Source organism: Amblyraja radiata, chromosome 7 (assembly GCF_010909765.2).
Source record: "Amblyraja radiata isolate CabotCenter1 chromosome 7, sAmbRad1.1.pri, whole genome shotgun sequence".
NCBI lineage: Eukaryota > Metazoa > Chordata > Chondrichthyes > Rajiformes > Rajidae > Amblyraja > Amblyraja radiata.
Window position 1 is genome coordinate 64,253,996 of NC_045962.1, and position 10,874 is coordinate 64,264,869.

Here is a 10,874-nt window from a genome sequence, read left to right on the forward strand (position 1 = left end):
CTGCGGGAGCTGCGGACGTTAACATCATGAAGCTCGCGGTCCCTGGCTAGCGACTGATTTCGGGGACTCCAAGCCACAGGAGCTTAGACCGCCCCGACATGGGAGCTCGATCGCCGGCTGCGGATGTTTCGACCCCCCCGACTGCGAGAGAAAAGGAGAAAAGAAGATAAGACTTTATTGCCTTCCATCACAGTGGGGAATGTGAAGGAGCTGCCGTGGTGGATGTTTATGTCAATTTTTTATGTAGTTGTGTGTCTTGTTGCTTTTTTGGTATGACTGTATGTCAAACTGCATGATTATGATTATGATTATTATGATGTTAAAGGATCAATAGACAATAGACAATAGACAATAGATGCTGGCCCTTCGAGCCAGCATCGCCATTCACTGTGATCATGGCTGATCATCCAGAATCAGTACCCCGTTCCAGCCTTCTCCCCATATCCCCTGACTCAGCTATCTTTAAGTAGGTATGTTGCAAAGCCTACCTGAAGCGTCGTTGAAAATCTTCCGCTGCGGTTGTGCGCGATTTTGGCGCCGTTTAGAGGGGGCGGGCTTAAAACGCGATTTTCTCTAGGCTGTTCAAATCGAAGATGTTCAGCCTAGTTAATTATTAACGAAAAATCGCTGGAAGGCCCCGTCGCAAAAGCTATTATTAGTTTTAAAGGCCTCGTATAATAGTTATAGTAGTTTAAAAATCAATCTCTAAACCCGCGACCGCCAGCAACCGCAGGGTCTCATAAAGCAAACCACAGAGGGTATGTAGCTTATTTTTACATTAAAAAGGGCTTCTAAAGATCCCTTTATACAAAGTTTAATATTGCGAGTAGCTCATTTTGGGCCCATTATATCCCGCAGTATTTTTCTGGGCATTTGGGGCACAAATCTACCGCAATGTGAACGTTCTAAACCAGCGCGTTCCACGGGGACCCACTAGAAAGCTGATTTAAATGGGCATTTATTTACAGCAATTGAACACTAAATTCCTTCCATTTGGCCTATAAATTAATGTGAATGAGATTTAAAAATCATGTTTTATTGTGAATTATTTGTGGATATTATTTGGACATTTAGGCTATTTAAAAATGTTAATCATTTATTAAGAAATGGATAGATGTTTAGATCTAGTAATTGAAGTCTGAAATTAGCTACAATTAGGTAACTAACTAATTATATGCTTTAATTTCAGGTCATCCAAGTAAGATTATTTTATATTTGTTTCAGAATGCTTCAATCTATGATAACTGAAAATTTCATTCAGTTCTCTTAATTTTTAAGAAAGTTATGGGCTTTTGACTGTTCACGATCACAGCTTTTTTGTTATGTCCATAGAAAATCAATAGGGAACAAGATGCTCATTTCCGAGTATGAAAATGGCCATAACTTTTTAAATACTTGAGATATGAAAGTGAATTAGGTGTCAAATTAAACTTATTTTTATGCTTTATCTGATGGGATAAATTACAGACTTGATTTTTAAAATCTCAAAATTTTGTAACATTGCTACTTTAAGAGCCATATCTAGCTCTCTATTGAAATTATTCAGAGAATTCCACAGACTCACAAGTGTTTCCTCATCTCCGTTCTAAATGGCTTACCCCTTATTCTTAAACTGTGGCCTCTGGTTCTGGACTCCCGCAACATCGGGAACACATTTCCTGCCTCCAGCTGTTATGTTTGTTGTATGCCCTGTTGTGGCTAGCATAATGAATGCACGTCCGACACCGGTGCCATCTTGTAAGAAGCGTTTATTTCCGACACTAACAGAAACTTCTAGAATGTCACTTGACCTCAGTCACGAGGCACTGGCACACTCGCCAGCTTGCTCTCCTGGCCTCAAGGGGCGTGGCATTTACATTACATTTACATTACATCTCCCCCTTGAACTTTGGGGTCACAATTTTTTCAATACAAATAAATTTAACCTTTAATCACTTTAATGTGGATAAAAAACTATTTTCAATACTACTATTGATGACAAATATAAACGTTACATCTCCCCCTTCAACTTTAGGGTTTCATTTACGTGTACGCCCACCGCATATAAATGAAAATACAGTACTATTAAAGCCATTTAGATTTGGCTTCATTTAATTCAGCAGAACATTTGTACATTTCCCAAATATATTCCTTCAATACTCTTTCGCATTTGATTTACATTTTAATTATGAACTTTAATATCCATATAAAGTTTTACATTAGAATCAAATAGAACCTCTACACCCACGATTGTGTCCCCGCCCACTCCACCAACACCATCGTCAAGTTTGCAGACGACACGACTGTGGTTGGATGTATCTCAGGAGGAGATGAGACAGCCTACAGGGAGGAAGTCCAAAGACTGGCAGCGTGGTGTTCAGACAACAACCTCATCCTAAACACCACAAAAACAAAGGAAATTATCATAGACTTCCGTAAGAACAGTGCAGCCCCCAAACACCTATTCATCAATGGGGACTGTGTGGAAAGGGTCTCAGACTTCAGATTCCTGGGCACACAAATTACGGAGGATCTCTCCTGGACTACAAACACCACCACAGCAGTCAAGAAGGCCCAGCAGCGACTCTACTTTCTGAGGATCCTCAGGAAAAACAACCTGGAGGAGAAGCTGCTGGTGTCCTTCTACCGCTGCTCCATCGAGAGTCTGCTGGCATACTGTATAACCACATGGTATGCCAGCTGCTCTGCAGCGGACAGGAGAGCCCTTCAAAGGGTCATCAACACCGCACAAAAAATCACTGGCTGCCCACTGCCCTCCCTGAAGGACATCTTTAGCTCTCGCTGCCTTGGCAAGGCAGCCAACATCCTGAAGGACCCTTCCCACCCTGGACACAGCCTGTTCCACCTGCTGCCCTCTGGCAGACGGTACAGGTCTTTCAAAACTCGCACAAACAGACTCAGAGACAGCTTCTACCCCATAGCCATACGTGAACTTAACAATGCAAAATAAGAAATAACACTCACATTCAACTGAATGGTTCTACCTCAGCTGCTATTGTTATTTATCTGTAATTTTTATTTATATGTATATATATTTACCTTTTCTTATATATTTAAAATTGCTCTTGTGAATCGCACCGTGGGGTTGACTTTTAAATTTAGTTGTACCATGTGCAATGACAATAAAGAGATTTGTTCATTCATTCATTCATAATTCATAAATAGTGCTGCTGTTTTCCACTTTAACGTCAAAATGTAGAAACTCTAGGGTTCTGTCATGTTGCCACTCGCTGCATCTGGGAGACTGGCTCCTGCCTCTCGCTGCGTCTGGGCATCTGGCTACAGGTGGCTTATCCCCGGCTACAGGGGGTCTATCCTGGGCTACAGGACTATCCTTGGCCACAGGGCTCTATCCTGGGCTACAGGGCTCTACCTGGACTACAGGGGTTTACCTGGGCTACAGGTCTCTATCCTGTGCTGACTCTCCGCCTCGTCTCGGAGACTTGCACCATCTGGGAGGCGGACTCCCACTTAAAAAAAAAACTTTTTTATCGCTCATTCGATTTCTGTTGCTGGCATGTACTTCATCCAACTAAACCTTCAAAGCAATGTTTTTACTCTTTTGTTTCCTGCACAACAACTCAGCTCCGCTGGGCTCCTTGAAGTTCTCGAACATGGCGGCGGTCATTTTCGGCACGCGGGTGCGGGTGAGAGTGCGGGGCAGTACGGTAGGAAGGTGGCCGTGGTGTCCATTACACCCTCTGGGAGAGGCCGTCTATGGAGACCTGCGATTTCTCCATCAATTGCGGGGAATCATGACACCTTTTCCTCGCTTGTGATCCCGATCCCACCTGGCGATCTCTGGCCATCACGGGGGGCGACCCAGCCTGATCGTCTGCCACGTGGGTGGGTGGGCTTCCCCTCGCTGAAGCCACAATCAGCCGGCCCTCCGCTGCTTTCGAGTCTTGCTCTTCTTCTTTTTCGCCTTTTTCGGCCTCCAGTCGCCCATTCTTCGTCTTCTTGCATGGAGAGAGGTCCCGATGGCTTGAGTCCATCTATCTTTACTCTGACACCATGTTATGTTTGTTGTATGACCCTGTTGTGGCTAGCACAATGAATGCACGTCCGACACCGGTACCATCTTGTAAGAAGCCTTTATTTCCAACACTAACAGAAACTTCTAGAAGGTCACTTGCCCTCAGTCATGAGGCACTGGCACACTCGCCAGCTTGCACTCCTGACCTCAAGGGGTGCTGGCATTTACATAAGACTAGCATGTCCAAACCCTTAATAATCTTATATGTTTCAGTAAGATACCCTCTCATCCTTACAAGCCCAGCTGCTCCATTGTCTCAGCATATGACAGTCCCGCCATCCCGGGAATTAACCCTGTAAACTGACGCTGCACTCCCTCAATAGCAAGAATTTGAACAGCTCTTATTAAAAATAAATGTTCTAATACATTTCATACTTTCTTACAAATGTTTCTCTTAATTTCACTGATATAATCAGAACCCATGCAATAGAGTCTGTTTTAAGAGGAACAACACCCAAAATATCACTGGCATCAATATTTTGCAGGCGACTCTCAGACTCTTCCCGAAGGTGGTGCCACATAATCTTAACTCTACCTCATTCTCTTACTCCATTATTGTGCTTTATTTTTTCTTCATGATGCACTATTATCTTTGCACTAATCTGCTGCCTTGCATTTGTCATTATATTTATAGTTGCACCTATTGTTTTTATTATTTACTCTATGTGCTTCAGGCAAACTAGGTGTACACAATATTAATTTTATCCGGATCATGAAATCATCTGTTCAAAATTTTATCAAACACTTTGTGTAGAACACAAAGTGCTGGAGTAACTCAGCAGGGCAGCCAGCCTCTGTGGAAGGAATGAATAGGTAGTGTTACATGTGGAGATCTTTCTTCTTCAGAAGAAGGCTTCTAAAGGAGGTTTCCAATCCCAAAATGAATCAAAATTCCTTCTACAGTTGCTGCCTAACCCGATGAGTTACTCCAGCACTTTGTGCTTTACGCAAGATTCCAGCATCTGCAGTTAGTCTGTTATGACACCATATTGCCTTCTTTCTGTTGCTTCCAGTCTTTTCACCAAAGTACTCTGCAATACTTCAATTTATTTCCCTCAGAATCACATTATTTCTTGAGACCAAGAAAATTATTCAACGTCTCATTTAATTCTAAGTGAGAAAATAATGTACAGTGTTTGACTGGACAGTAAATTGTTTTTAGGAGACAGAATTGAGGATGAGTCTGTGTAACAATGTAATTCATTTAGAAGGAACTGTTCATAATTGAAAAGTTTGTCTTTCAGCCAGTACAGAGAATTAAAGTTGTAAGTGAAGTATCATTTATCTATAAAATATGTCATCCCTTACATGCTTCTCTTTTAATTACTTGTCTCCATAAGCTTTAGTAATGAAGCATAAACCATCATGCAGCTCCAACAGGAGGCCAAGAATGAAATACAGATATCATTCTAAGGCCAATGGTATTTTTAGCATTTAGTACTATACTAAGGGGGAATTCTGAATCTTTGTTTTTGTTTAGTTCATTATCTACAGTAAAAGTGAAAATGAATGTTTATGAGCCATTCACCTAATTTACCTGATGGTCAAATGTTAACATCTGCAAATTCTCTGACTTAGTACTTCCTATATTATTAGGATTAGAAATGCATTTTAGCAATATCTCCTTTCATTCCAGATTACACTGTGATTTCACTAGCTTCCTAGTCATACTTATTGAATTTTATAATGCCATTCCTCGTGCCTCAAATCTCATATCACTTCATCTCCAAAATTCATCAATGGAATGAATTTGGTGGCTGGAGTATAAAGTTCTGTCACTGCCATCAGTGGTTTAAGCCATACTGACCACAAATTAATTGTTAGTGTGAGTAGTCATTTAATTTGTATGTCAACAATCTTGACCAGGGTGCAGTTGGATCAAACATAACTTTTTGAAGATGGGTCTCGACCTGAATTGCCACCTATTCCTTTTCTCCAGAGATGCTGCCTGACCCGAGTAATGGCAGGTGAAGTAAAGAAAATTATGAATGTACATTGTGCCCTGTGAGCAAATATATGTGCTGCAAATTTTGTTTTCATAACATGTTAAGCCATGAAATCTTAGTTAATTGCATGATGCCATCTACAGATATCCAATATATTAGAATTAATAGATTTTTGGAGAGTTTAAAAAAATGTTTTAAATGGTTTTCCATTGCTACGGACTATTTTCATGTTGTTATTGTAAATAGTCCAACAATCCAATTTTTTAGATGATTTACTTATCTATTTGTTTCTACAAAATGCAGAATTAGATAATATTGCTGGAAGTATCTTCGTGGAAGATATCCTGGGTGTCTGTTGAGAGGCTGAATTGGTTGTGGTTGAAATCAAAATTATGCAACACTGCTGCCCTGTTACCAATTTATATGAGGTTGTTGCATACATTTCTAAATAATAAATTTGAAGAATGAGATGACATAGCAGAATAAACCTTTAATAATTTAGTAATCTACTAGGAATATATCACATCCACATTAAAACATATTTTGCAGCACAATAACAACAAATAATAAAGTAGTCAAGTGGAATATACAAACACGGTTGTTTTTTTCTCAAAGTACAATGCAACAAGAAATAATAATATGCAATAAGAAAATCACAATGGCTTGCGATTTGAACCTAATGACTATGATTGTATAACTAATAAGGGCAGGACAAGCTACTTGCAAAACAGATTTTGGTCTACATATTAGTGCTTGGTCTTGCTGACCACCAACTGCCCCCACCATCATCCACCACCATCCCAGTCTCTGGCCAGAATGCTTATAAAATCCTGACAGGAGTGGGCAGGCTGGATGAAATGAGAAGAGTTACCTGGCAGGGAAGCTAGAATGAAGAGTTGCAATTGCAAACTACAGGGTAAGATATTGAGAATTAAGATGAAAAAACCCATCTCTATTCAAAGGGATTTGAACGTGTAATTCAATAATATAAAAGATCACAGATGCCAAGTAGCTCATTGTAAGGAGACTTCTAGACACAAAAGGTATCCAGGGGATAGAGCGATAAAAAGGTTTTGAGAGATCTTACTGAATAGCAAACGATAGACGCAAAAAGCTGGAGTAACTCAGCGGGACAGGCAGCATCTCTGGAGAGAAGGGATAGGTGACATTTCGGGTTGAGACCCTTCTTCAGATGGAAAGTCATGGGAAAGGGAAACGAGAGATATAGAAGATGATGTAGAGAGATAAAGAACAATGAGTGAAAGATATGCAAAAATGTAACGATGATAAAGGAAACAGGCCGTTAGTAACTTATGTCGGGTTAAAATGAGAAGCTGGTGCAACTTGGGTGGGGGAGGAATACAGAGATAAGTAATGCCAGGATTAATTGAAGTTAATGAAACAAATATTCATACCACTGGGCTGTAAGCTCAGATCAGGCTAGAAGGAACATTCAACATTATCTTTCAGTTTCAATGCCCCCTTAATAGGCCAGGAGCACTGCTCTCAACAACAGAATGAAACTTTCATGAAATCCTCTTATGGAAATAAGTTATGGAAGGTGCAGCTGACGGTTTCTTCTTCAGAAAACTCAAATGCATTAGGATCCCAATTCTCTCAACAGAGTTTAACAATGTCTTTATCTACTGCACCTTACAAGGATCAAATAATGGAAGTTACAGCACAATTCCAGAAAAGGTATAGCTGCTCCATGTCACCATATCAGTGCATTTCCAAAGCATACGAGATTAAAGTCACTTTACAAATGGCATCCTGGAGTGCATCCTATAAATGGTACTGCCTTCATAGTCAGGCAGTGCTTCTTTTCAAGTTCCTTAGACGAAACTCTTTTCACTTGTCAATCTTTTTCTTGGGTGGCACAACAGTACACAAGCAGAGCTTCTACCTCACAATTCGAGCAAACTGGATACAATTCTGACCTCTAACATTGTCCATGTGGCGATTACTTGTTCTCCCTGTTTACGTGTGTTCTCCGATTTCCTGCAACATCCCAAAGATGAGCTGGTTGGCAGGGCTGGCCTTGGGAGGTGTGGGGCCCAATTGGGAACAATTTTGGTGAGCCCCAGGTTCCCAGCCAAGGTCTGTAGAATCATAGAAATACAAATAAAGTCTGTTATAGACTTCATATCTCTATGGTAGAATGCAAAGTAATCAAAATGTGCGCTTAAAAAGTACCTGCGAGTTAATGGACCAAACAGATCTAAGCTACATTTTAATATAAAATGTAGCTGCCCTGGGACTGTGAGGGAAAGAACCACCTCCCCCTCTCCCCCTTCTCCATTCCCCCTCACACCCCCCTCCCCGTCTACCCCTTTCTTCCCCCTCCACCCCTCTACTCTCTCTCCACCCCTCTCTCCCCCCTCCACCCGGGGTAGATCTACCCGAGCTGAGAGTACATTACTCCAGAGCAAAGCTGAGAGATTGAAGGATGGACACAAAATGCAGCAGCATTTCTGGACAAAAAGAATAGGTGAACTTTCGGGTCGAGACCCGTCTTCGGACTGAGTCAGGGGAAAGAGGAACTCAAACCCCCCCCACTTCCCTCCGACACGGAAACGGAGCGATCGCCGCCCCCCCCCCCCCCCGTCCCCTTTCTTTTGGTAACCATCGGGTTTTTTTCCTTCGGAAAAATCCTTCAGGTTTTCAGGAAATCCTTCGGGTTTTTTTTTAATTTCCCCCTTACAATTTCCATACTTTTTCTACAGCTGCCATGACCCGTTTGATGTCATCCTTCACCCTGCTGCTCAAAGCTGCTCCTGGTCTCAACCCACACCGATCTGCCGGATATGCTGTGTGTGTGTGTGTGTTTGTCTGAGGGGAGAAGCGCCGGCACCAAGAGCGAGCGAACGTGCGGACAGACGGACGAAAGCAACGTTGGTTCAGTTATGCCTCTCGCAGCGTTGTGGGGGAACACTTGTCGTTGCTCTAGGATCTTTTGATTACTCTAGCGCGGGGCCCCCTCAGGCACGGGGCCCAATTCGGAGCAATCGGTCCAATCGGCTTATGGCCGGCCCTGCTGGTTGGCAAGTTATTTAGCCACAATAAACTGCTCCTAGCATGTCAGTCAGTGTTAGAATCTGATGTGAGGGATGGGAACGTGATGGGAATGCAGGGAGAATAAAAGTTAGTGTAAATTGGTGATTGTCGTTGTTCAGCCAAGGCTCGAATGGCTGAAGGGTATTTTTCCTTCCTTTACATCTCTAGGAATATGACTTTTTGGCTCCATGATGCTACTATCCCTCGAGTTCTGCAGTTACTGTACATACTCTCCCATTCCATGGCAATTACTGTATGCTTGTATACCACTCTATTTTTGTCTTACTCTACTGCATGCTTGTGTCTTATGCTATTATACTCAGCAAATGCATCATTGTGGATACATCTAGCCTGCTGTAGCGGCACCAAATGTGATGAATAAAGGTGAGACGTCAGGCCGGTTCAAACAGTCGTTTATTCAGGTTCGACACATTAGGTTGGTACGCTAACTATATTAACATTGCTGCTGTAGCTGAGCGAGGTTGTTCTCTCGGGCTCAGCTACCGGTTGACTACTCTAAGGTCTTGAGGTGAGATAACCTTAAGTAGCAGGACACTCCCTCTAGCCTATGACGTCACATGCCGGCCTCGTACCTCCTGACGAGGGTTCGACCATAAGTGGCCCGTGTATAGGCTGACGCCACAGGACCCCCCCCCCCAGAACCGGAGGAAGGAATAGCATGGTTGAGGGTGGCTCCTGCATGTGGGTCGGGGACACCCCGGGCGTGGGTCGGGACGGAGGGGCCCACGGGAGCAGTTGATGGTCTGCGTGGGCGATCCCGATGTACCGAGGGGTGCGAGGAGACCGATGCATAAGCCGCCAGACTAAGAGACACAGTCGCATCTCCTCGACCAGCTAAGGGAGAGTGTCCTGTGGAATACGGCCCCCAGCAACGGCTGGGAGATGTTGGCAACAATGAGGGAAAAAAAACGAAATAAAATAAACAAACTAATTGCTGAACCCAAAATGAACAGAAACAACACAAATTACAGTGAGCAATCAGTGTCCATGGTGAAGGATAGGAAAGCTGTGCAGTGTTGCAGTGACAGCCTCCGACCTGAATGAGGCACTGCTGCCGGTCCGACCGGAAGATGGCGCTGTGGACGGCGGGCAGGCTGCAGTGACGGCTGTCGATCTGACGGTGGCGCTGTTGCCGATGGTCAGGCTGCAGGGATGGCATCCGGCCAGAAGGTGGCGCTGTGGATGGTAAGTTCGTAAGTTCGAGCTTCTCTACAGCCGGCTGCGGCGGACATTTTTGTAGTCGTGCGGCCGCTTGTTTCGGGAGGCGGCAACCGCGGCTTCTCAGCTCCGGTGAGCAGCAACTGGTGGGGAAGAGGCGGCATCCCAGATGTAGCGGCATACCTTACTGCAGGGCCGGGTTGGCGGCAGCGTAGTTCTGCAGGACTGAGCAGTCGGCTGCAGACATCAGGTCTGCCGAGGCTGCGTGCGTCAGGAGAACTCCAAATTTCAATTTGGACAGTCGGGGGTCACCAATGTAGCGGCACCAAACATGGTGAATAAAGGTGAGACGTCAGGCCGGTTCAAACAGTCGTTTATTCAGGTTCGACACGTTAGGTTGGTGCGCTAACTATATTAACATTGCTGCTGTAGCTGAGCGAGGTTGTTCTCTCGGGCTCAGCTACTGGTTGACGACTCTAAGGTCTCGAGGTGAGATAACCTTGTAGCAGGACACTCCCTCTAGCCCATGACGTCACGTGCCCGGCCTCGTATCTCCTGATGAGAGTTCGACCATAATTGGCCCGTGTATAGGCTGACGCCACACTGCACTAATTTATCATCTGTGGACAGATCGCTTTTCACGCCTTAACATTTGA

General features: G+C 43.7%; 1 long non-coding RNA gene across 1 annotated transcript; it reads left to right on the forward strand.

Moving 5' to 3' along the window:
- The first annotated feature begins 3,505 nt into the window (after nt 1-3,505).
- LOC116974858 lies at nt 3,506-10,265 on the forward strand. Its single transcript, XR_004412469.1, has 3 exons — nt 3,506-3,519; nt 5,307-5,310; nt 10,204-10,265. It is a non-coding gene; the product is annotated as an uncharacterized LOC116974858 (long non-coding RNA).
- Nucleotides 10,266-10,874: the final 609 nt, after the last annotated feature.